This window comes from Phyllobates terribilis, unplaced genomic scaffold, assembly GCF_046119375.1.
Source record: "Phyllobates terribilis strain yellow unplaced genomic scaffold, ASM4611937v1 Scaffold_12__6_contigs__length_324123572, whole genome shotgun sequence".
Taxonomy (NCBI): Eukaryota; Metazoa; Chordata; class Amphibia; order Anura; family Dendrobatidae; genus Phyllobates; species Phyllobates terribilis.
In genome coordinates, this window is record NW_027362772.1 from 205991151 (window position 1) to 206017282 (window position 26132).

The 26132-nt window shown below is 44.0% G+C and overlaps 1 pseudogene; it reads left to right on the top strand.

The window, feature by feature from the left end:
- The window catches only part of LOC141171753 (NXPE family member 2-like), a 126594-nt pseudogene that overhangs the window by 71573 nt on the left and 28889 nt on the right, over nt 1-26132 (top strand).

Below are 26132 nucleotides of genomic sequence, written 5' to 3' on the forward strand. Positions count from 1 at the left end.
TGATGGGCACATATTTAGGCAGTGACCTGGGAGTCAGAAATGCTTCCAGAGGTCTTCCCCATGCTGTTCCCATGTCTTTTCAGTACTGTATGCATGTGTCTGATGATGTGTCACACCACATGGCCAGATAAGGTTGTAAAATGTTAAAATGACATTTCCTGGTGAATGCATTTGTCTTGGTTGAAAGCAATGCAAAAGTGCAAAAACGCATCAAAAACGCTACGTGTGAACATAGCCCAAGGTGTGGAGGAGCATGTTTGTTTTTGGTTATTTATTTTGCCTTATATATAAGTCATTACCCTGAAAAGGATGTTCCTTAACATATTTCCCAGGAAAATCCATTTTGGTTTTGTTTTTGTATTTTTTATTGTGAGTCCGTAAGGCTGTGTGCCCACAATGCGTTTTTTAAGTGTTTCCGCACCGGCAAAAACGCTGAAGTTATTAGTCGGTACATTTATGTCGAGTCTTATATACTTATTTGAATCATATTTAACATTAGTCTGTAGTCATCTGATTTTTGAAGTTATTTATCAATTATGGAGTATTAGCTCCCCCTTGTGATCTTGTACGGTATGACCAGGTTTTTTGTATTTTGTCAGCTTGTTTCCCCTTTTAAATGTTTTTATTGGTGTTGTAATAAAGGTAATTAATTTCTAGATTATTGGCTGTATTGCTTCCACTATCTTTGTAAGTTCTTATTGATGTAAGGAAGTGCCCTTTACTTTAAAATGTCTATGTTTAATTTAAACTATGCTACAACATGTCTGCAATATGTGGATGTGTCTGGTCTACAAATTAATATGTTGTCGTAATTTGGCTCTAATAGTGGAAAAGTTTAATTCATCAGCATAAATCAGATAATGTTGTGTTTACTTGTGAAACAATGTAGCCTGTTGTCAGTGAGGTCTCACAAATGCCAGTTTATGCTATTTTTTAAGTAAAAACTTGCCGTTAATTTAAAAAAAGAGAAGTTTAATTTTTCCATATTTTTTTCTCCCTTTACGATCCACTTCATACATTGGCTTCTAAAACAATATTAAAAAGACTCCATCAAAATAGCATGTGTGATAGCACGCTACTTTTCATAAATGTAATTGATTATAACCATTGATTGTGCAATGATGACTTTATTTTAACAGACAGTATTTCCGTTAAAGAAAGATGTAAAATTGGAATGAAGTTGGATTATCCTGGTGGATATGCTATGAAAAATGTGTGTTATCCAAAGGAATGCAGTATGATTGTATATGAAAGCCTAGAAGAATTGGACACATTCCTCCGGAGAAAGTTTATTCACATCTTTGGAGACTCAACATTAAAACAGTGGTATTACTATATTGAGAGCAAATTAAAAAGTAAGTTTTGCTTATGAAGAAATACTAAAAATTAAGGGTGTGAATAGCAAATTATACATTTGGTAAATAATTGTGTGCCTAAGAATATTTATAGATTTCAAAGACTTATAACTAGTGTTGAGCATTCCGATACTGTAATATCGGGTATCGGCCGATATTCGCGGTATCGGAATTCCGATACTTAATTCCGATACTTTTACAATATCGGATACCGGAATCGGAAGTTCCCATAATGCCTGCGCTCTGCAGTGTCTGTGAAGGATGACAAGTTGGATGGCAGCGCGATCCAGCCTGTCATCAGAATGCCATCCCAGCGGGGGAGAATTCTCCTGATTGTTTAAAAGCCGGCGGGCAGTATAAAGCCGCCGGCTTTTAAACAATCACACAGCCCCATACTGCTTCCCCGCAGCCTCCCACCCCGATCCTCCGCTCCCCTCGCCACCTCCCATCCCGATAGTAAGTTAGGACCGGGCGGGGAGCGCAGCTCCAAGGAGCGGGGAGCGAAGGACCCGGGCGGGGAAGCCGGCAGTGAAAAGACTTCACCGCCGGCTTTCCCGTTCTGTGCTGCGCTTTCCCGCCGGTTATTTCAAATGAACAGCTGAGGTATCAGGTGATGCCGATCAGCTGTTCATTTGAAGTCGCCGCGTTGCCCTCAGAGGGTTCATGTGAGTTCATGCTTGACTGCATGAACTCACATGAACTTTCCCACGGCCGCACAGGTCAGCCTCACCTCCCAGACCCGTCATGATTAGTGTGTGTGCGGGGTGTGTGTGCGAGGTGTGTGCGCGATGTTTGTGCGGGTGTGCGCGGTGTCTGTGCGATGTGTGCGGGTGTGCGCGGTGTCTGTGCGATGTGTGCGGGTGTGCGCGGTGTCTGTGCGATGTGTGCGGGTGTGCGCGGTGTCTGTGCGTGCAGGCAGACATAGGCCGATGTGACACTACTACTCCCATCGGCCTATGTCTGTCCCCCGTCCACTCCTGCCAGCAGGATCAGCTCGATGGGAGCAGTAGTTCCCATCAGCCTGATCCTGCTATTTAAATTGCCCTACTGTGTCCCCAATAAATGTTAAATACATGTCATTGGTGGCCAGTGGTTACCTACAATAAATTAGTTCATACATTACCTGTCCCCGCCGATCGCCACCTAAAATAAAGTAAAAAATAAAAAAAGACACCTATACTCACCTAGACACCTAATTCCCCGAAGCCATCGATCTCCTGTAATAAAATATAAAATAATAAACCACAACCTTATCCTTACCCCTCCGTAGCAGTCCACGAGTGTCCCACGAAGATCTCCAGTTCAGAGCAGCCTCATAGAATGTGACCGCTCTGAACCGCTGCTGCCGCTAGAATGACGGGGCCGTAAGGGTTCACCAGAGTTAAGGCAGCGGTGCTCCGGTTAGCTGCTTTACGGCCCTGCTGTATCGTGAGAAATTCCCACGGTACAGCAGTGCCGTAAACGAGGTCTCCGGAGCTGCGCTGACTGAATGCACTCCGGTGACCTCAGTCAGGGGCTCCCGCTGCCGGGAGCGGACGTGTTCCCGGCAGCGTGAGCTTACAGCAGCCATGCACAGCTGTCACCATCTCCAGATGTGACAGCTGTGCATGGGAGATCAGCGCAGGAACGTGGACAGGTAACTATTATTTTTAGTAAACTAAGAATTAAATAAAATTGTGTGTTTTATTTCAAATAAATTATTTTTTTCTGGGTGTAGTGTGTTTTTTCTTTTTAACACTTTGTAGGTTAGGAATGGGGGTGTCTTATAGACGCCCATCATTACTAACCTGGGCTTCATGGCAGCTGGCGCTGACATGAACCCCACCACTATTACCCCCTGCCACCGCACCAGGGCAGCGTGGAAGAGCGAGGCTAAGTGCCAGAGTTGGCGCAAAGTTCATGTGAGTTCATGCAGTCAAGCATGAACTCACATGAACCCTCTGAGGGCAACGCGGCGACTTCAAATGAACAGCTGATCGGCATCACCTGATACCTCAGCTGTTCATTTGAAATAACCGGCGGGAAAGCGCAGCACAGAACGGGAAAGCCGGCGGTGAAGTCCTTCGCTCCCCGCTCCTTGGAGCTGCGCTCCCCGCCCGGTCCTAACTTACTATCGGGATGGGAGGTGGCAAGGGGAGCGGAGGATCGGGGTGGGAGGCTGCGGGGAAGCAGTATGGGGCTGTGTGATTGTTTAAAAGCCGGCGGCTTTATACCGCCCGCCGGCTTTTAAACAATCAGGAGAATTCTCCCCCGCTGGGATGGCATTCTGATGACAGGCTGGATCGCGCTGCCATCCAACTTGTCATCCTTCACAGACACTGCAGAGCGCAGGCATTATGGGAACTTCCGATTCCGGTATCCGATATTGTAAAAGTATCGGAATTAAGTATCGGAATTCCGATACCGCGAATATCGGCCGATACCCGATATTACAGTATCGGAATGCTCAACACTACTTATAACCAGTATACTTAAAGGATTTCTCCACCACTTTTAGATTGATGATCTCTCCTTTGAATAGGTCATCGATATCAGATTAGTGGGGCTGCAATACCCAGAACCTTCAGTGATCAGCTGTCACCGGGTCCTGACGAAAGCCGGATGTTGTCAGTTGCAGAGCAAAACAGCACAGCTCTGTCAAATATTCAATCTTATTCATTTGTGTGTGGATGTGCTTCACCCGACTGCAGCCACTATACAGTTGACTGAGCTGTGCTATTCCGCTCTGTAACTTATAACATCCGGCCTCGCTGGCACTATGGACAGCTGATGGGTGGAGGTGCCGGGTATTTCATCCACACTGGACTGATATAGATTGATCTATCCTAGGGTCCATATTAGATTACCATAATAAATCATAATAAATCATTAGGATTATAAGAGTTACATGTCTACAAACAATAAATCCTTTATGAAGACAATAGCTGCATTTCACTATGAACTATAAAAAGGTGATAAATACAGTCATAAAAATCTGTACAAATCACTCCAGCTTCAAAAAAAATCACGGACCCTTGAATTTTTTTTTTCGGACAATATACAGTGGGTACGGAAAGTATTCAGACACCTTCAAATTTTTCACTCTTTGTTTCATTGCAGCCATTTGGTAAATTCTAAAAAGTTCATTTTTTTTCTCATTAAAGTATGCTCTGCACCCCATCTTGACTGAAAAAGACCAGAAATGTAGAAATATTTGCAAATTTATTAACCCCTTTCCGACCTTGTCAGTAATAGTATGTAGCTGTGCCCTGGGCCTATAGGGCCAGCTACATATTATTACGGGAGCTGCGATCGCGGCATCACACAAGCGGTGCGGGGTGGTCGCCGCCGGGTTTCAGCTGATTGTCCCTGCACCGCTCCCTGCACATTAACCCCCGCAATGCTGTGATCGAAGTTGGTCGCAGCATTGCGGTGGCAAGGGGGGAGGTGATTGTTATACTCACCTCTCCTGCCGGCATCCAGCGATGTCTGTGGCGGCTTCCAGATGTTGTCATCACGACCCGATGTCGTCATGACAACATCCGGGTCACCAGGAGGCAGGACGTTACTTTGGTCATGCGCAGTGCATGACCAAAGTAATGTCTCCTCTGTGTGCAGCGCTGACAGGCTGCATGACAAAGGAAGCTCCTGCTCTCTATGCCATGCAGCCGATCAGGCTGCAAAAAGTGAAAGTCCCATAGTGGGATAATGTGTAAGAGTAAAAAAAAAAGTAGAAAAGTGAAAAAAAAAAAATTGTAAAACTATTTAAAAAAAAATTTAAAAAAATGAAAAAATAATCCCCAAAAAATAAAAATATATTGAACCCATAATATTTATTTATTACGAAAAAAAAAATAAACCAATAAAAGTACACATATTTGGTATTGCCGCGTCTGGAATGACTTGACTTATAAAACTGTCCCACTAGTTAACCCCTTTAGTGAACACGGTAAAAAAAAAAAAAAAAACAATGCTTTATCATCATACCGCCAAACAAAAAATGGAATAACACGCGATCAAAAAGACGAATGTAAATAAAAATGGTACCGCTGAAAACGTCATCTTGTCCCGCAAAAAACAAGCCATCACACAGCTACATCATCCGAAAAATAAAAAGTTATAGATCTCAGAATAAAGCGATACAATAAAATTATTTTTTCTAGAAAATTGTTTTTGTTCTGTAAAAGCGCTAAAACATTAAAAAAACTATATAAATGCAGTACCGCTGTAAACATACTGACCCGAGGAATAACGCTGCATTATCAAATTTACCACAAGCGGAACGGCATAAAAAAAAACTAAAAAACAATTCCTGAATTGTTTTTTGTTTATTCTGCCTCCCAAAAATCAGAAAAGAAAGCGATAAAAAAATGTGACATGCATGAAAATGGCACCAATAAAAACATCAACTTGTCCCGCAAAAAACAAGCTGTCACATGACTCTATCGGCCAAAATATGGAAAAATTATAGCTCTCAAAATATGGCGATGCAAAAACTAGTCTTTGCAAAAAAAGCGTCTTTTAGTGTGTGACAGCTGTCAGTCATAAAAACCCAATATGAATCTGGTATCGCTGTAATCGCACCAACCCGAAGAATAAAGTCGTCTTATCACTTATACCACATGAGGAACGGTGTAAAAAAATAAACTCTAGGGTTAGGGTTGTGCTAGGGTTAGGGTTGGGGTTGGGGTTGGGGTAGGGTTGGGGTTAGGGTTGAGGTATGGTTAGGGTTGGGGTTAGGGTTAGGGTTAGGCTAGGGTTGGGGTTGGAGTTAGGGTTGGGTTTGTATTAGAGTTGGGGTTACGGTTGGGATTTTTTCCCCACATATGGGGTATTGGCGTACTCAGGAGAAATCGCACAACAGTTTTTAGGTTCCATTTTCTCCTCTTACCCTTGTGAAACTAAAAAATTTGGGGCTAAAAGATCATTTTTGTGGAAAAAATTTTTCAATTTTACGGCTTCATGTTCTAAACTTCTGTGAAGCACCTGGGGGTTAAGGGTGCTCACCACACATCTAGATAAGTTCCCTCAGGGGTCTAGCTTCCAAAATGGTGTCACTTGTGGGGGTTTTCCACTGTTTAGGCACATCAGGGACACATCCGCTAATTATTCAAGCAAATGTTACATTCAAAAAATCAAATGGCGCTCCTTCCCTTCTGAACCCTGCCCAAGCAGTGGTTTTCCCCCACATATGGGGTATCGGCTTACTCAGGAGAGATTTCACAACAAGTTGCATGGTGCAATTTCTCCTGTTACCCTTATGAAAATGCAAAACTGGGGGCTGAAAAACATTTTTGTGGGAAAAATGTGAAAATTTTATTTTCACTGCTCCATTTTATAAACTTCTGTGAAGCACCTGAGGGTTCAAGGTGCTCAGCACACATCTAGATAAGTTCCTTGAGGGATCTACTTTCCAAAATGGTGTCACTTGTGGGGGGTTTCCACTGTTTAGGCTCTCCAAACGCAACACGGCGTCCGCTAATTATTAAAGCAACTTTTACATTCAAAAAGTCAAATGGCGCTCCTTCCCTTCCGAACCCTGCCGTACGCCTAAACAGTGGTTTTCCCCCACGTATGGGGTATCTGCGTGCTCAGGGGAAATTGCACAACAAACGTTGGGGTCCATTTTTTCTATTACCCCTGCAAAAATTAAAAAATTGGGGTCTAAAGTTACATTTTTGTGAAAAAAAGTTAAATGTTCATTTTTTTCTTCCCCATTCCAAAAATTCCTGTGAAGCACGTGAAGGGTTAATAAACTTCTTGAATATAGTTTTGAGCACCTTGAGGGGTGCAGTTTTTAGAATGGTGTCACTTTTGGCTATTTTCTGTCATAAAGGCCCCTCAAAGTCACTTCAAATGTGATGTGCTCCCTAAAAAAATGGTTTTGCAAATTTTGTTGGAAAAATGAGAAATCGCTGATCGACTTTTAACTCTTATAGCACACTAATAAAAAAAATTTTGGTTCCAAAATTGTCCTGATGTAAAGTAGACGTGTGGGAACTGTTATTTATTAACTATTTTGTGTAACATATCTCTCTGATTTAACAGAATAAAAATTCAAATTTTGAAAATTGTGAAATTTTCAAAATTTTCGCCAAATTTAAAATTTTTTCACAAATGAAAGCAAGTGAGATCAAAGAAATTTTATGACTATCATGAAGTACAATATGTCACGAAAAAACAATCTCAGAATCAGTGGGATCCGTTGAAGCGTTTCAGAGTAATTACCTCATAAAGTGACAGTGGTCAGAATTGTAAAATTGGCCTGGTTATTAACGTGCAAACCACCTTGGGGGGTAAAGGGGTTAAAAAAGAAAAACTGAAATATCACATATAAATAATTATGACATGGTGGAGATATCTGAGACATGGCGGGACAAGAGCCATGACTGGGCAGTTCATTTACAGGGTTATAGTCTGTTCAGAAATGACCGTACAAACAAGCGAGGGGGGATGTGTGTTCATATGTAAAATCATCCTTAAAACCCATCTTGCGTGAGAATATATGTGAATCTAATGAAAATGTAGAGTCCCTGTGGGTGGAGATAAGGGGAGGGGGAAAAAAGAATAAATTACTGATAGGGGTTTGTTATAAGTCTCCAAAAATAATGGAAGCAGCGGAGAATATCCTCATAAAGCAAATAGATGAAGCAGCGACTCAAGGAGAAGTCATTATTATGGGGGACTTCAACTACCCTGAAATACATTGGGGGACAGAAAACTGTAGTTCAAGCAAAGGTAATAGGTTTTTGACAACTATGAGAGACAATTACCTTTCACAACTGGTTCAGGAGCCAACAAAAAGGGGGGCACTGCTAGACCTAATATTAACCAACAGGCCAGAGCGTATATCAAATATACGAGTTGGGGGTCACTTGGGTAATAGTGATCACAAAATAATACGTTTTCATGTATCCTTCAATAAGATGTGTAGTACAGGGGTTACAAGGACACTAAACTTCAGGAAGGCGAATTTCCAACGGTTGAGAGATGATCTTAGTGCAATAAACTGGGACGATATCCTGAGACATAAAACTACACAAAGCAAATGGGAGACATTTTTTAGCATCCTGAATAGGACCTGTGCACAATATATACCCTATGGGAATAAACATGCTAGAAATAGGAGGAAACCACTATGGCTAAATAGGGCTGTAAGGGGGCGCAATAAGTGACAAAAAGAAAGCATTTAGAGAGCTAAAGCAAGTAGGTAGTGGTGAGGCAGCTTTTTTCTTGCCATAATACAAATTCTAACAGTCTATTCAGTAGGACTATCAGCTGAGTATCCACCAGACTTCTGCACAACACAACTGATGGTCCCAACTCCATTTATAAGGCAAGAAATCCCACTTATTAAACCTGACAGGGCACACCTGTGAAGTGAAAATCATTTCCGGTGACTACCTCTTGAAGCTCATCAAGAGAATGCCAAGAGTGTGCAAAGCAGTCATCAAAGCAAAAGGTGGCTACTTTGAAGAACCTAGAATATAAGACATATTTTCAGTTGTTTCACACTTTTTTGTTAAGTATATAATTCCACATGTGTTAATTCATAGTTTTGATGCCTTCAGTGTGAATGTACAATTTTCAAAGTCATGAAAATACAGAAAAATCTTTAAATGAGAAGGTGTGTCGAAACTTTTGGTCTGTACTGTAAATAGTAAAAAACTAAAAAAAGACAGTGTTGGCCCCCTTAAAAATAGTCTGGGTGAAATGGTGGATGAGGATGAGGAAAAAGCCAATATGCTAAATGATTTTTTTTCAACAGTATTTACACAAGAAAATTGCATGACAGAAAATATGATCAGTGATAACAAAAATTCTCCATTAAATGTCACTTGCTTAACCCCTTAACCCAGCAGGAAGTACGGCGGCGTGTAAAGATCACTAAAGTTGACAAATCCCCGGGCCCGGATGGGATACACCCGCGAGTACTGCAGGAATTAAGTAACATCATAGATAGACCATTGTTTTTAATCTTTAAAGATTCTATAACAGGGTCTGTACCACAGGACTGGCGTATAGCAAATGTGGTGCCACTATTCAAAAAGGGGACAAAAACCGAACTTGGAAATATTACTGTGGGTAAAATCCTGGAGGGTTTCCTAAGAGATGCTATACTAGAGTATCTGAAGAAGAATAACCTCATGACCCAATATCAACATGGGTTTACGAGGGACCGTTCCTGTCAAACTAATCTGATCAGCTTTTATGAGGAGGTAAGTTCTGGACTGGACCAAGGAAATGCAGTGGATGTTGTGTATATGGACTTTTCAAAAGCTTTTGATATGGTTTCACTCAAAAGGTTGATACATAAAATGAGAACAAAGGGGATAGGGGAAAATATATGTATGTGGGTTAAGAACTGGCTCAATGATAGGAAACAAAGGGTGATTATTAATGAAACACACTCAGACTGGGTCACAGTTAACAGTGGGGTACCACAGGGGTCAATATTGGGCCCACTTCTTTTTAACATATTTATTAATTACTTTGTAGGGGGCATACAGAGTAGTATTTCAATATTTGCAGATGACACTAAACTCTGCAGGGTAATCAATATAGAGGAGGACAATTTTATATTACAGGAGGATCTATGTAAACTAGAAGCTTGGGCTGATAAATGGTAAATGAGCTTTAATGGGGATAAATGTAAGGTAATGCATTTGGGCAGAGGAAATAAAATGTATAATTATATGCTTAATTGTAAAACACTGAGCAAAACTGTCACTGAAAAAGACCTGGGTGTAATGGTGGACGATAAGCTCAGGTTTGGTGGTCAGTATCGGGCAGCTGCTGCAAAGGCAAATAAAATAATGGGATGCATTAAAAGAGGCATAGATGCTCATGAGGAGAACATAATTTTACCGCTATGCAAGTCACTAGTGCGACCACACTTAGAATACTGTGTACAGTTTTGGTCTCCGGTGTATAAGAAAGACATAGCTGAATCAGAGCGGGTGCAGAAGAGCAACCAAGGTTATTAGAGGACTGTGGGGTCTGCAATACCAAGACAGGTTATTACACTTGGGGTTATTTAGTTTGGAAAGACGAAGGCTTAGGGGTGATCTTATTACTATGTACAGGTATATAAGGGGACAGTGCAAAGACCTTTCTACTGATCTTTTTACTCTGAGGCCTGAGACAGGGACAAGGGGGCATCTTCTTCATCTGGAGGAAAGAAGGTTTAATCATAATCACACTTTTTAACATGTGGATTTGGGGATCCTCTGCCATTCTTCCTTGCAGATCCTCTCCAGTTCCGTCAGGCTGGATGGTGAACGTTGGTGGACAGCCATTTTCAAGTCTCTCCAGAGATGCTCTATTGGGTTTAGGTCAAGGCTCTGGCTGGGCCAGTCAAGAATGGTCACAGAGTTGTTCTGAAGCAACTCCTTTGTTATTTTAGCTGTGTGCTTATGTTCATTGTCTTGTTGGAAGGTGAACCTTTGGCCAAGTCTGAGGTCCAGAGCACTCTGGAAGAGGTTTTCATCCAGGATATCTCTGTACTTGGCCGCATTCATGTTTCCTTCAATTGCAACCAGTCGTCCTGTCCCTGCAGCTGAAAAACACCACCATAGCATGATGCTGCCACCACCATGTTTCACTGTTGGGATTGTATTGGGCAGGTGATGAGCAGTGCCTGGTTTTCTCCACACATACCGCTTAGAATTATCACCAAAAAGTTCTATCTTCATCTCATCAGGCCAGAGAATCTTATTTCTCATAGTCAGGGAGTCCTTCATGTGTTTTTGAGCAAACTCTATGTGAGCTTTCATATGTCTTGCACTGAGGAGAGGCTTCCATCAGGCCACTCTACCATAAAGACCTGACTGGTGGAGGGCTGCAGTGGTAGTTGACTTTGTGTAACTTTCTCCCATCTCCCTACTGCATCTCTGGAGCTCAGCCACAGTGATCTTGGCGTTCTTCTTTACCTTCTCACCAAGGCTCTTCTCCCACGATTGCTCAGTTTGGCTGGACGGCCAGGTCTAGGAAGACTTCTGATTGTTAGAACCCTCCTGTTTGTTTTTTCCATCTTGTGTTTTGCGGTCACGTGACCATCTGCCTTTATATTCCAGCTCCGCCCTTCAGGCTGTGCTGGACTTCAGTCTTTGACTGTTTCTCTAGCCTGGTGCTTGGGTGCCTTTCTCTGTCAGTTTGCTTGGTCCTTCTGGGACCTCTAGTGTCTTTTGTCAGTTTGTCTTTTTGTGTTCTGCAACAACTTCTCTGTTTAGGAGGTGTCCCATTTTTGTCCCAGTCCTTAGTTCTTTTAGGAACCCCTTCCTTAATGCTATAGGTCTTCATTCAGACTAGCCGAGGACTAAGGCGGGTGTGTTCGCTAGGAACAGGCAGCCCGCTACATCGTAGGGATTCAGCTTAGTCTTACTGTAGGGACAGCTTTCCCCTATCTTTCCTTAGTACATGTTGCAGATCATAACAGTAAGTCCAGCCCAAAAAACTAAAAGGTAAGAAATTCGGGGATCAGTATGGTTTCCGTCCAGGATTTGGCTCAACGCCTGCAGGGATTGTCTCTGGAGGTGGCCGAGCTTCAGCAACACGTGAGTAGCTGTTCTGGAGCGCATTTTGTGGAACCCAAGGTAGGACTGCCTGATGTTTTTTATGGTAAACAGCAAGATTTTTTTTCCTTCAAAAATGCTTGTTTGTTATATTTTTGTTTTATACCAAGGTCCTCTGGGAATGAATCATAGTACATTGGTTTTATTATGTCACTTTTGCACAATGAACCACAGGGGTGGGCCTTTTCTCTCCAACCTAATGATCCGTGTTTAAGGTTTGTTGAAGAATTTTTTATGCTATGGGGCTATTATATGACGATCCTGATCAAATCTCATCTGTGGAGGCAGAACTCAGGCGTTTGAATCAGGGGTCAGGTGATGTTGAAAATTATTGCACACACTTCAGGAGATGGGCCTCAGAAGTTAAATGGAATGATCCTGCGCTGAAATGTTTATTTCTTGCTGGTCTGAGTGAAAGGGTTAAGGATCTGCTAATTGCATTCACTGCACCTGAGACTCTGCAGGATGCCATGCAATTAGCTGTTTGTGTTGACAGGAGACTGAGGTGCAGGCTGAATGAGGTAAAGACTCCTGTAATGTCAGTTCCTAGTCCCCAGAAAATCTGCTCAGACTGCGGAGCACCGATGGAGGTTGGGGTGATGTCACTCCGCTCTCAGGAAAGACACTGGAGGTTCGCCGAGGGACTGTGTCTTTATTGTGGTAAAGCTGACCATTTGATTAAGTATTATGAGCGTCGTTTAAGTAAAGAAAAAAAAAGGTCAGTTAAGTCCATATAGCTTGTTTACGCTCTGCAGGAGTATTTCTTTCTGTGAGTACTACTTTGCAGGGAGATTTGATTGAATTTCAGGTATTTGTGGATTGTGTTACAACACTTAATGTGATTGATAAAGGGTTTTTGGAAAACCTTAAATTGAAATCCAAACCTTTGTCATCACCTATTTCTGTGATTGCAATTGATAGCACTCCCTTGAAATGTATTACTCACAAGGTTGCTGCATTTCCCCTCACTATCAATGGAGTTCACCAAGAAATTTTGGACTTGGTTGTCTTAGATAATTTACCCTCTCCGGTTGTTCTAGGATTGCCTTGGTTAAAACTGCACAATCCTTTACTGGACTGGTCTACTAATGTGATTAAGTCTTGGAGTCCGAAGTGCTATGATAAATGTTGTAATGGTTGCATTGCGGCTTTGGAAAAAGGGGAATTACCTGTACCTATTCAAGATTTTTGGAGGCTTTTTTCGGAGGAGGAGTCGCAAGTTTTACCTCCTCATAGGGATTATGATTGCGCCATTGAGTTTGTTCGGGGAGCTACTCTTCCCAAGAGCCGCTTGTTTAATCTGACTATCCCTGAAAGAAAGGCCTTGGAGGAATACATACAGACTAGCCTGGCTGCTGGTCACATTAGACCTTCTAAGTCGCCTGTGGCTGTTGGATTTTTCTTTGCTAAAAAAAAGGACGGGGGTTTACGTCCATGTCTGGATTTTCGTGAAATAAATAAGATTACCGTACTTAATTCTTACCCATTGCCGTTAATTCCTGACTTGTTTAACCAGTTAGTGGGGGCCAAGTGGTTCTCTAAAATTGATCTCCGGGGTGCATACAATTTGTTACGAGTGAAGGAGGGTGATGAATGGAAAACTGCTTTTAACACTCCGGTAGGTCATTTTGAGAAACTGGTGATGCCTTTTGGTCTTACCAATGCACCTGCATTTTTTCAGAACCTTATTAATGACATACTGAGACCTTTGATTGGTAAGAATGTGGTTGTGTATTTGGATGACATTTTGATTTACTCACCAGATCTAGAGTCCCATTGGCAGAGTGTACGTGAAGTTTTGCAGTTATTGAGTGATAATTCACTCTTTGCTAAGCTGGAGAAATGTGAGTTCACTGTGCAGAAAATTAGTTTTTTGGGCTACATTGTCTCCAGCGAGGGCTTTGAGATGGACCCTGTGAAGGTTCAGGCTGTGTAGGAATGGCCTAGGCCTATTGGTTTAAAATCTATACAGAGATTTTTGGGTTTTGCCAATTATTACAGGAAATTCATTAAGAATTTTTCTGTAATTGTTAAACCTCTAACCGATCTCACCAGGAAAGGTGCGAATATGGCCCAGTGGACTACTGAGGCCATTGAAGCGTTTGAGTATCTCAAAGAGAGGTTCAGTTATGCCCCTATCCTTATGCAGCCTGATGAGACCAAGCCTTTTTTGGTCGAGGTTGATGCTTCATCGGTGGGGGTCGGAGCAGTTTTGTCTCAGGAGAACAAGGGTGGAGTACATCCTTGTGCCTTCTTTTCGAAAAAAAATTCGGAAACCAAACTGAATTATGATGTTGGAAATCTGGAGTTGCTGGCGTCATTTTTTGGAAGGCGCTAGATTTCCTATTCAGGTTTTCACAGATCATAAGAATTTGATCTATCTGGATGCTGCCAAGCGCTTGAATGCCCGTCAAGCTAGATGGGCACTTTTTTTTTCTCGGTTTCATTTTTCTGTTATCTATATCCCTGGTACTAAGAATGTTAAAGCCGATGCTTTATCTCGCCACTTCTCTCCTACGGTCGGTGCCGAGCAGGAGGAGAGCATTTTACAGAAAGGAGTTGTGGTGGCAGCATTGGACTCCGTTTTAGAGAATAGGATTCTGAAAGCTCAAGATGATGCTCCATCTAACACTCCCCATGGGAGGTTGTTCATGCCTAGAGCCTTTAGGAGAGATTTGTTTGTGGAGTGTCATGAGTCTCGGTTGGCAGGTCATCCAGGAATTTCAGAGACTAAGAGACTTATCAGTTGCAGTTTTTGGTGGCCTGGATGACAGAAGGAAGTCATCAAGTGGGTGCATCAGTGTACTGTGTGTGCTACGTCAAAGGCTTCACATACTCCTGCTGCGGGGTTGCTTTGCCCTCTGGAGGTTCCTAGTGCGCCTTGGATGCATCTCACAATGGATTTTATTACTGATCTTCCTGTGTCCGAGGGTTTTACTGTCATCTGGGTGGTCGTGGACCATTTTAGTAAGATGTGTCATTTTGTTCCATTCATTAAGTTGCCCTGCGCCAAGACACTTGCTAAGGCGTTTGTTAAGGAGATTGTCAAGCTCCATGGCGTTCCCACAGATATTGTTTCTGAGAGAGGACCTCAGTTTGTGGCTCGCTTTTGGCGTGCTTTTTGTGACAGGTTGGGAGTCCATTTGTCATTTTCGTCTGGGTATCATCCTGAGTCTAATGGACAGACTGAAAGAAAGAACCAGGATGTTGAACAGTTTTTGTGTTGTTTTGTGGCGGACAATCAAGAGGTGTGGTCTGAGTTTCAGCTCAGAACTCTCTCATCAGCCGGCGTTTGTGCAGTGAAAGTATAAAAAAAAAAGTTCAAAGTAATAATTATTTAAATAAAAATAAAAAACACATCATTATACTCACCTACTCCTAATCGCCGATGGCCTTATCCTCTGTAAAAAAAGACAAAAAATAAAAAAAAACATATACTCACCTTAATGCCTAATCTCCAATGCACATGACACCTGTAATAAAGAAAAAATAATAAACTACCATAATCCTCACCTATCCGCCATAATCCCTGTAATCCTGAGTGTCCCACGGTAATCTCAATGATCGCAAAGCCACATCTGGAGATGTGACTGCTTATCTGGCAGCCAGCGATACACTGACAGGAGTGTCATCACACCCGCAGTGTATCGCGATGAGCTTTCAGGAGAGAGGCTGCAGGAGTTCATCAGCTGATGAACTCCTGTGACCTCACAAACGGCACCAGTGGAGCATGAGAAAATTCATCTGTGCCATAAGTGAGGTCACCGGAGCTCATCAGCTGATTTGAACTCCGGTGACCTCTGTCCCAGCAGTTCAGTACTGTTCACTGACACAGGAGTGAATACACTCTGTGTCAGTGTATAGCCAGCCGGCTGTTCTCTAGAGCAGCCACATCAGTGACTGCTGATGTAACTGCTCTAGAAGTGATACAGATCTTCGTGGGACCCTGTGGATTATATTATCACATCGGACAGGTGAGGGATATGTTTTGTTTTTTGTTTTGTATTTTTACAGGTGATAATGGCTTCAGCGGATTAGACGTTAGGTGAGTATAACAGTGTTTTTTATTTGTAAATTAATGATTAAAACCGTGTGGACTTTTATTTCAAATAAAGGGTTTTTTTTCAGGCTGTGTGTTTATTTCAAAACCTTACTATGGGGTTACTAACTGGGGGTTCATGTCAGCTGCCAATACAAAGCTGACATGAACCCAAACCCTATAACCCCACTAGCCACCGCACCAGGGCAAGTGGGAAGAGCAGAGGCTAAGTGCCAGATTTGGCACATATTATGGATGAACCATTTCTGGGGCCGCTGAGGGCTGATATTATTAGACCCAGAGGGGGCCAGTGTCCATGGCCCCTTCCCTGGCTATTAATATCAGTTCACAGCTGTATGTTTAGCCTTTGCTGGTTAGGTGATTATGGGCCCCCCTGTAATCTAGCCAGTAAAGGCTAATTAAACAGCGGTGAGTTTTTATTAAAAGCCAGCAAACATTTTTGGCTTCTGGCCCCTTCTCTGGCTAGTAACATCAGCCAACAGCAGTCAGCTTTCCCTCTGCTGGTTATGAAAATGACACGGGAGCCCACGCATTTTTTAAATTTTATTCTTCATTTTATTTCATTTATAAGGCTATGTGCCCATTATCCATAATGGCAGCGGTTTGGAAACAGCTTACCTGCGCTGTGTCCAAACCACAGCATTGTACAGTAGAAGCACAGTGGATAGAATTTATAGAAATCCCATGCCCACTGCACTTTTATTTGATGCTGCGTAAAGTCAAAAGTGGTGTGGCTTTGAGAGCCTCAGCATGTCAATTTCATTTATAAGGCTACATGCCTGTCATGGGTGTGTCAGATGTAACAGACAGTCGCTCTGCAACTGGCTGCGGAAGGTCACTGCATTTGGTATTGCAGACGCCTTCTTAATCCTTCTGACTTTTGGACCCAGTGGCAACCTCCCTTCTGCTCTGATTGACACACTCTGGTCTGGGTATTTATAAACTCTCAGTCTACTTCAGGGAGTTGCCGGTGATATTCTCATTTTCCCTTGTGTAGGCTTGGAGCTATAGCAGTCGGCTAGCTTCCTCTCTGGTGCAAGTGGAGGACGTTTGGTGTTATCCCTCTGGTGTCTGCTCAAGCTAAGTTTTCCCCCCTTTGTTTGTCTCCCTTGTTGTCTTTAGTTTATAGTGGGGACTGACCAGTGCTCATTCCCCCCTCCCTATCTAGGGCCTAGCTCTAGGGATATACAGGGCTTAGGTTTCCTGCTCAGTGATTGGTGTGGAATCAATATAGGGACGGTAGGGTAGGCAGAATGTTATTAAATCTGCCTAGGACTCTCCACTCCTCCTTTCCTTAGTGTCTGGGATTCCTTCCACTCATCCCTTTGTGTTGCACTTAGTCTTTCCCACATTGTGCATGACATTATCACCGGACGTGCATATACAGTACAGACCAAAAGTTTCGACACACCTTCTCATTTAAAGATTTTTCTGTATTTTCATGACTTTGAAAATTGTACTTTCACACTGAAGGCATCAAAACTATGAATTAACACATGTGGAATTATATACTTAACAAAAAAGTGTGAAGTCCAGACTACCGAAGTCCAGACTGAGAGACAAGCCATAAAGAATTTCATTGCGGAAAGTCTGGAGAAGGGACATATCAGACCCTCATCTTCACTCATGGCGGCAGGGTTCTTCTTCATGAAGAAAAAAGATGATGGTCTATGTCCCTGTTTAGATTTTCAGGAATTAAATCAAATTACCATCCGGGATCCATACCCTCTTCCTCTGATTCCAGATTTGTTCAGCCAGGTTTTGGGAGCTAAGGTGTTCTCCAAGTTGGATTTAAGGGGAGCCTACAATTTGGTTAGAATCAGAGAGGGGGATGGAAAACAGCGTTCAATACCACTGAAGGGCATTTTGAGAGTCTGATTATGCCTTTCGGTCTGGCCAATGCACCTGCGGTGTTCCAGCATTTCATTAATGATATTTTCCATCATTTGGTGGGCAGGTTTGTGGTGGTCTATCTGGATGATAGTTTGGTTTACTTGATTTTGAGACTCATTGGGGCATGTTAGACAGGTGCTTCAGATATTAAGGGATAACAAATAGAGATGAGCGTTGTTCTACTCGAACTGTTCACCAATCTCAAATTCGAGCTGTTTTGGGCGGTGTTCGAGCCGGTCGGCGAACACGAACAATTTGAGAAAAATTCGGCTGTTCGAGGTTATGTTCGATAACTGTTCGTGCACCAAAATCATAACTGGATTTTTTCTCAGTAATGATGAAAATTAATGTTAATACGCAGTTTGAGTGTACAGCGGGGCGGGGGGAGGGGCAGGGGATGGATCTCTGCAGGAACAATGAAGATCTCCATTTTTTTTTCTCTTTCCCGCATTTGCAGTGGGGAGGTGCAATCTGTCAGCCTATCAGCAGCACACACACGGAGCGAAGTGCTTTTTTTCACACAAGCAAGGGCATGTGTGATTGGCAGTGTATGTCACATGTCCTTGCCCTATAAGACCAAGCCATTTTCCCCGTCGCCACCATTTTCTCACTGCTGCAGCTGCGTGTTAGACGGCACCGCTGTTGCTGTGTGCGCTATACCTTGTTAATTTCAAGCCAATTTTCGCACAAATATACAGATAGCTTGGGAGTAGGGAATAGTTGTGATTGCAGTCCTTTTAAGGACTAGGTTACAGCATTTCCTACGACTTTTATCAGGCAGGTCTGTGCTCTTAAATAGATAGATTGTGGGAGTAAAGACTAATTGTAATTGGAGTCCTTTTCAGGACTAGGTTACATCAGTTCCTATCAGTTTTTGCCAGGCAGGTCTGTGCCAGTGCTGTGCAAGTTTTTTTCACAGCATTTGGCTGAATCTAGCAAAGCTAATCCTTTTTGGCCTATTGCAGAGTGTGTTAGTTAGTGGAGTAGCCTATCTGTGTTGCAAGATATACCACCTGTGTATAGAATACCAATTTTTTTACTGCACCTAGTGAAGTAAAATCTTTTGGGCATAGCATCATTCTATTAGTCCATCTATACTGACCTCCATCAGGTTGCAAACTGAATATAATTTTTTTCTGCATCTAGCTCTGAAAAAATATTTGGGCTTCTAGCAGTGTGTGGGACTTGGTCTATTAGTCCATCTATACTGACCTCCATCAGGTTGCAAATTAAAAATAATTTTTTTCTTCATTTAGCTCTGAAAAAATATTTGGGCTTCTAGCAGTGTGTGGGACTTGTTCTATTAGTCCTTCTATACTGACCTCCAGCAGGTTGCAAATTGAATATAATTTTTTTCTGCATCTAGCTCTGAAAAAATATTTGGGCTTCTAGCAGTGTGTGGGACTTGGTCTATTAGTCCATCTATACTGACCTCCATCAGGTTGCAAATTAAAAATAATTTTTTTCTTCATTTATCTCTGAAAAAATATTTGGGCTTCTAGCAGCGTGTGGGACTTGTTCTATTAGTCCATCTATACTGACCTCCATCAGGTTGCAAATTAAAAATAATTTTTTTCTGCATCTAGCTCTGAAAAAATATTTGGGCTTCTAGCAGTGTGTGGGACTTGGTCTATTAGTCCATCTATACTGACCTCCATCAGGTTGCAAATTAAAAATAATTTTTTTCTGCATCTAGCTCTGAAAAAATATTTGGGCTTCTAGCAGTGTGTGGGACTTGGTCTATTAGTCCATCTATACTGACCTCCATCAGGTTGCAAATTAAAAATATTTTTTTTCTGCATCTAGCTCTGAAAAAATATTTGGGCTTCTAGCAGTGTGTGGGACTTGGTCTATTAGTCCATCTATACTGACCTCCATCAGGTTGCAAATTAAAAATAATTTTTTTCTTCATTTAGCTCTGAAAAAATATTTGGGCTTCTAGCAGTGTGTGGGACTTGTTCTATTAGTCCTTCTATACTGACCTCCAGCAGGTTGCAAATTGAATATAATTTTTTTCTGCATCTAGCTCTGAAAAAATATTTGGGCTTCTAGCGGTGTGTGGGACTTGGTCTATTAGTCCATCTATACTGACCTCCATCAGGTTGCAAATTAAAAATAATTTTTTTCTGCATCTAGCTCTGAAAAAATATTTGGGCTTCTAGCGGTGTGTGGGACTTGGTCTATTAGTCCATCTATACTGACCTCCATCAGGTTGCAAATTAAAAATAATTTTTTTCTGCATCTAGCTCTGAAAAAATATTTGGGCTTCTAGCAGTGTGTGGGACTTGGTCTATTAGTCCATCTATACTGACCTCCATCAGGTTGCAAATTAAAAATAATTTTTTTCTTCATTTAGCTCTGAAAAAATATTTGGGCTTCTAGCAGTGTGTGGGACTTGTTCTATTAGTCCTTCTATACTGACCTCCAGCAGGTTGCAAATTGAATATAATTTTTTTCTGCATCTAGCTCTGAAAAAATATTTGGGCTTCTAGCGGTGTGTGGGACTTGGTCTATTAGTCCATCTATACTAACCTCCATCAGGTTGCAAATTAAAAATATTTTTTTTCTGCATCTAGCTCTGAAAAAATATTTGGGCTTCTAGCGGTGTGTGGGACTTGGTCTATTAGTCCATCTATACTGACCTCCATCAGGTTGCAAATTAAAAATATTTTTTTTCTGCATCTAGCTCTGAAAAAATATTTGGGCTTCTAGCAGTGTGTGGGACTTGGTCTATTAGTCCATCTATACTGACCTCCATCAGGTTGCAAATTGAATAAAAAAATTTTCTGCATCTAGCTCTGAAAAAATATTTGGGCTTCTAGCGGTGTGTGGGACTTGGTCTATTAGTCCATCTATACTGACCTCCATCAGGTTGCAAATTAAAAATAATTTTTTTCTGCATCTAACCCAGCCAATAGTTTTGGCCTAATACCACAGTTTGGCCACTCAGCTCTGCTCGGTTACCATCCATTGTTTTTTTGTGCAAACAACTCCAGAGTTGTGAATTAGTTAACCACCAAAATGAGTGGAAAAAGGCCTGCTGCTGGTGGAAAGGGGAATAGGCGTGTTGGGAAGGGGAAAAAAGGTTGTGTCCGTGGGGTAGGTGCAGAAGAAAGACCATCTTCCAGCCAAACTAAAATGTCTACTTCTTTTAGCGGACAATGTGATAAGATCCCTTTCTTACGGCCACGCCAATCGCTACAAATTCCAGATGAGGCACAAAAACAGCAGGTGCTTCAACGGATATCAAGTGCTCCTTTAAGTGGGCTCTCCTCCACATCAACTTCAACATCACAAATACTCCAGTCCTCAAAGGTGTCACCCAAATCGCACTTGCTTCCTCACAGCTCCCAAATCTCCAGCTGCCCGTCTGAGTATGAGGTAGAACAGATGGTTGAGTCTGCAGAGCTGTTTACTCATACTATAGCCTGGGAATCAGAGGTCGACTCCAGCGCTTCTGTGAATCCAGACGAGGAAATGATCTGCACTGATGCCCAGAATCTTTATGAGTCGGATCCAGGACCAGACGCAGAAGGTTCTGACCATAATGTAGACCCTCATTCCCAAACTGTAACTCCTGTTGGTGGAGACAATGAGGAAGACGATGATAAGACTCAAATACCTGATTGGAGCGACAACTTTAGTTTTTTGTCAGGGCAGGAATAGGTTGGCTCTGAGGACGACGGGTGTGATAACGCACAGGGTGATGATGATGAGGTCGGAGATCCCACTTACTGTCAACCCACAGTCAGCCAAGAGATGAGGTCAGCAGAGGAGGTGGAGGAAGATGCTAGTGACGACGAGGTCAGGTTGCGCCTTCCTGGACAGAGACGTAGTACTGGAAGCACGTCAACAACTGCATCCTCAAACACAACTCTGCCTCTCACCACAAGTCGTGGTGGCTCTTCAGGTCGCATGGGTGCTAAGCCTTGCATAGCCTGGGCATTTTTTCAGATCGATAAAGATGACCCAACTCGTGTTATCTGTAACATTTGTCAGCAAAAGCTAAGTAGAGGCCAAAAAATACATAGTTTGAGTACTTCATGCATGAACCGGCACATGGACATGAAGCATAAGTTGCAGTGGGAAGCTCAGTGTGCTACAATGCGGTCTAGCCGGCCGGGCCAACCACCGTCTGCCATATCTTGTGCATCCGCGGCCTCTTCATCCTCTGTGACTGGGGGGACAGCAGTCACACCTGTTTTGGGGCGCAGACCTGCCACCTCTTTACCCGCAACAGCCAGCGTGATTGGCAGGTCATCATTTTCTTTGGAGGTGGTAACACCAGCTGGTCTTGAGCGCTGTCCGACATCGATAGCACCACCTTTGGATCAAGGCAACCTAACATGTCCGCCTGCATCTTCCTCACAGACCGGCAGTTTGCCGGGGACACCCTTATCAACCCCGTCTAAGCACAATAGCCAGCCCTCGGTCCCTCAGATGTGGACAAGTAAAAGACCATTTCCTCCTAGCCATGAGAAAGCTAAGAGGTTGAATTTCACCATCTGCAAGCTCTTGGCTACAGAAATGCTGCCTTTCCGCCTGGTGGACACAGAGGATTTTCGAGACCTTATGTCCGTCGCAGTGCCCCAGTACCAGATGCCCAGTCGGCACTACTTCTCAAAGAAAGGTGTGCCTGCGCTCCACCAGCATGTCGCACACAACATCACCGCTTCTTTGAGAAACTCTGTGTGTGACAGGGTGCATTTCACCACAGACACTTGGACGAGTAGGCATGGACAGGGGCGTTACATGTCGCTGACTGGGCACTGGGTAACTATGGTGACAGCAGGACAAGGGGCTGCTGTCCAAGTCTTGCCGTCCCCACGAGTTGTGCGTCAATCCTCTTTATGTCATTTTTCCTCCACTGCTTCTGCCTCCTCAACCTCCTCTCGGTCTTCCACCTGCACCCAAAGCCTGTCTGGTCATGCCACAAGCTTTCTAACTGCGCAGAAGGGATCCTGCACACCTCCTTACTATGCTGGCAGTAGGGCTCAACGTCATCAGGCGGTTTTTACATTGAAATGTCTGGGAAATGTGAGTCACACAGCTGAGGAGTTGTGGTCAGCTCTGGAGAACCAATTTCATGAATGGTTGTCTCCACTGGACCTGAAACCAGGGAAGGCCGTGTGCGACAATGCTGCAAACCTGGGTGCGGCCCTTCGCCGGGGCAATGTCACACACGTGCCTTGTATGGCTCACGTGTTGAACCTGGTTGTCCAGCAATTTTTAGCCCACTATCCCAGACTAGATGGCCTTCTGCAGAGGGCACGGTCGCTGTGTGCTCACTTCCGCCGTTCGCATCCCGCAGCTCAGCGACTTACATCTCTACAGAAGTCGTTGGGCCTGCCACTTCACCGGCTAAAATGCGATGTGCCTACCCGGTGGAATTCAACTCTGCACATGTTGCAGCGACTGTGGCAGCACCGACAAGCCCTGGTGCAATACGTTCTGACGTATAGCCTGGGCCAACGAGATTCAGAGGTGGGGCAAATCACGCTGGAGGAGTGGTCTCAGATCAGGGACCTATGCACCCTTCTGCACAGTTTTGAAATGGCGACGAAGATGTTTAGTGCTGACGATGCCATTATCAGCATGACTATTCCGGTGATTTACATGCTGGAGCACATGTTAAACAGAATTCGGAGTCAGGTGGTGGCACAAGAGGAGGTGGAGGAAGTAGAGGAGGAGGAGTTGTATGCGGAAGGGCTAACATCTGCAAGGTCCAGACGGTCGGCAGCACCAGGGCGGCAGGCATGTGAGGGTGGGGGAGATGATTTTACCAGGGCGCATGGTAGCAGCCAAACTAGTGAGGAAGGTGCAGGAGCCCAGGAAGAAGTGGAGGACGAACTGATGGAAGACTCATCAGATGAGGGAGACCTTGATCACATTTCTGTTGTGCGAGGTTGGGGGGAGAGGACAGAGGAAGGAAGCATGATTGTTACCTCGCCACCAACACAACAGGGACTTGGTGCTCCTGGATGCGCAACACACATGAGTGCCTTCTTGCTGCACTACCTGCAACATGACCCTCGAATTGTGAGAATTAGAAATAATCCTGACTACTGGGTTGCCACACTGTTAGATCCCCGGTACAAAAGTAAATTTGCAGAAATTATTCCTGCCATAGAAAGGGATGCACGCATGCAGGAGTATCAGCAGAGACTGTTGCAGAATCTTACATGTGCTTTTCCACAAAATACCAGTGGTGCATGTAGTGAATCTCACAGTTCCAACTTGCCAACCGTGGTCTGTATGGAATTGTTCAATAAAGGGCCCAAAATTAAGATAACATAGATGGGAGAGGTCTCTATGAATAGGAATTCCTAAGTATTTGATACCCTGTGAGGGCCAGGCAAAGGGAAAGTTGGACTGGATGGAATCCTATATGGATTTAGGGAGGTAGACATCGAGGGCCTCAGACTTCGCTGCATTGATTTTAAAATTTTACCATGTAACAAAGTGATCTATTTCAGCCATAACAGCAGGGATTGATATATGTGATTGAGTGATATATACTAGGACATCATCAGCAAATAGAGAGCACTTGTACTCGGTGCCTCCCACCTCAATCCACCTAATATTGGGGTTATGGCGAATTGATGAGAGCAGGTGCTCCGTCACTAGGATGTATAAGAGAGGGGACAGAGGACATCCCTGCCTTGTCCCATTGGTGATTGTGAAAGGTGATGAAAATGTTCTGACGCACCCCCTGGGCCTTGGGACACCCGGAGCCGGACCCTTTTTGGTGGATGCTGGTGGTTGTAGTCTTCGTGGCAGCGATCCGGTTCCGTGGCTCAGGGCGGTCAAACCAGTGGCGGAACTATTTATGTGGTTTTCATGTTTAAATGTCCGACTACGCCACCCGTGGATTGCGGTCAGAGTGAACCGCCGCTACAGGGCAGACCGCTAAGGCTGGTGTTGTGGGTGCAGCAGAGCATAGCATAACTCCCCACGGGAGGAGTATAGCCTCAGGGCAGTGTATGCGGAGGATGGGGGTGATGGTGCAGGGCAGCAGCAGTAACGACACGGAGTCAGTGATGCAGTTCAGGGCCTTAACTCACAGTTCTTATTATCCAGACCACGTCTGGAGGTAACGGCTGCCCACGTCGTACTGTGCTCACCAGGTGAGGGGCTCAGACAACTCCCAGATAACTTTGGAGCGCTTCACAGGACCCCCTTTGTGTGTCCTTTGTCTGGCCTTTCTTACCAACACTTCTGTCCGGCTGCCTCGGGCCTCCTCTTGGTAAACTTGGCGCCAGTTTCCCTGACCCTATGTGGTGCCTTCCTAGCGGGTGGAGCAAGGGACTGCGCCACATAAAATGTCAGAGCCTCCGGTTTCTAGCTGAGGGTCGTTTCCTGCCTCCACTAGTTCGGGGACCGGTCTCCCCCTTTGGCCTGACCCCTCCACGCAGGTGGATTCGGGCGTGCGGTGGCGACTCGCCCGTCCACACCCCTGGGATCCCTTCATTCCTCGTTCCTGGAGCCTTCTCCGCTCCTCTTCCTTCCTTCTCCCTCTTGCAGGCCTGGGCCTCTGTTACTAGGCCCGCCTCCGGAGCAGAGCTCATGCAGAGCCCCTGCTCCCTGCCACTTCTGCTCAGACTTCTCTGCACTGAACTAAGATGGTGCCCACCTTTTATACTCCCTTCTCAATGCACCCAGGAACTGCTTCCTCCCTGCTCCTGCACTGCAGGGTTCCCCTTCCTCAGTGTTCCCTCCCCCCACTCCAGCCAGGGACAGGGACTGTCGTGCCCATCTCAGGGGCATATTGGTCGCCCTGCCCCACGGCAATGTGGTGTAATGCATGCAGGTGTCGGGTCCTGATCCACACTCCATCCTTATCTGAGAGTGAGATATCACACCTCTGAGTGAGGTGCAATACGTCTGTAGCAACCGAGCCCTCGGTGCTACAGTTCCATTTATCTTCAGCCTAGGTGACGTATTGTGATACAGGGCCGTGATTTTGGCTATAAAAGGGTCCCCTAGACCCCTACCCCAAGCTTTTTAAGAGAATCATATATGGCGTGCCAGGAGACTCTATGGAATGCTTTCTCAGCATCCAACGAGAGTATCTACTTACAAATTTTTAACTGCATCTAGCCCAGGAAATACTTTGTGCCTAGTAGCAGTGTCTGCTAGTCAGCGGATTATCCCGGCTGTTAAGCAAGCTACACCACCTGTAGTTTGGACACTTAATTTTTTCAAAGGAAATGCTTCGGGACCACGGGATACTTAGTGAAGAGCATCAGGAGGCACCCCAAGGCATAGGGG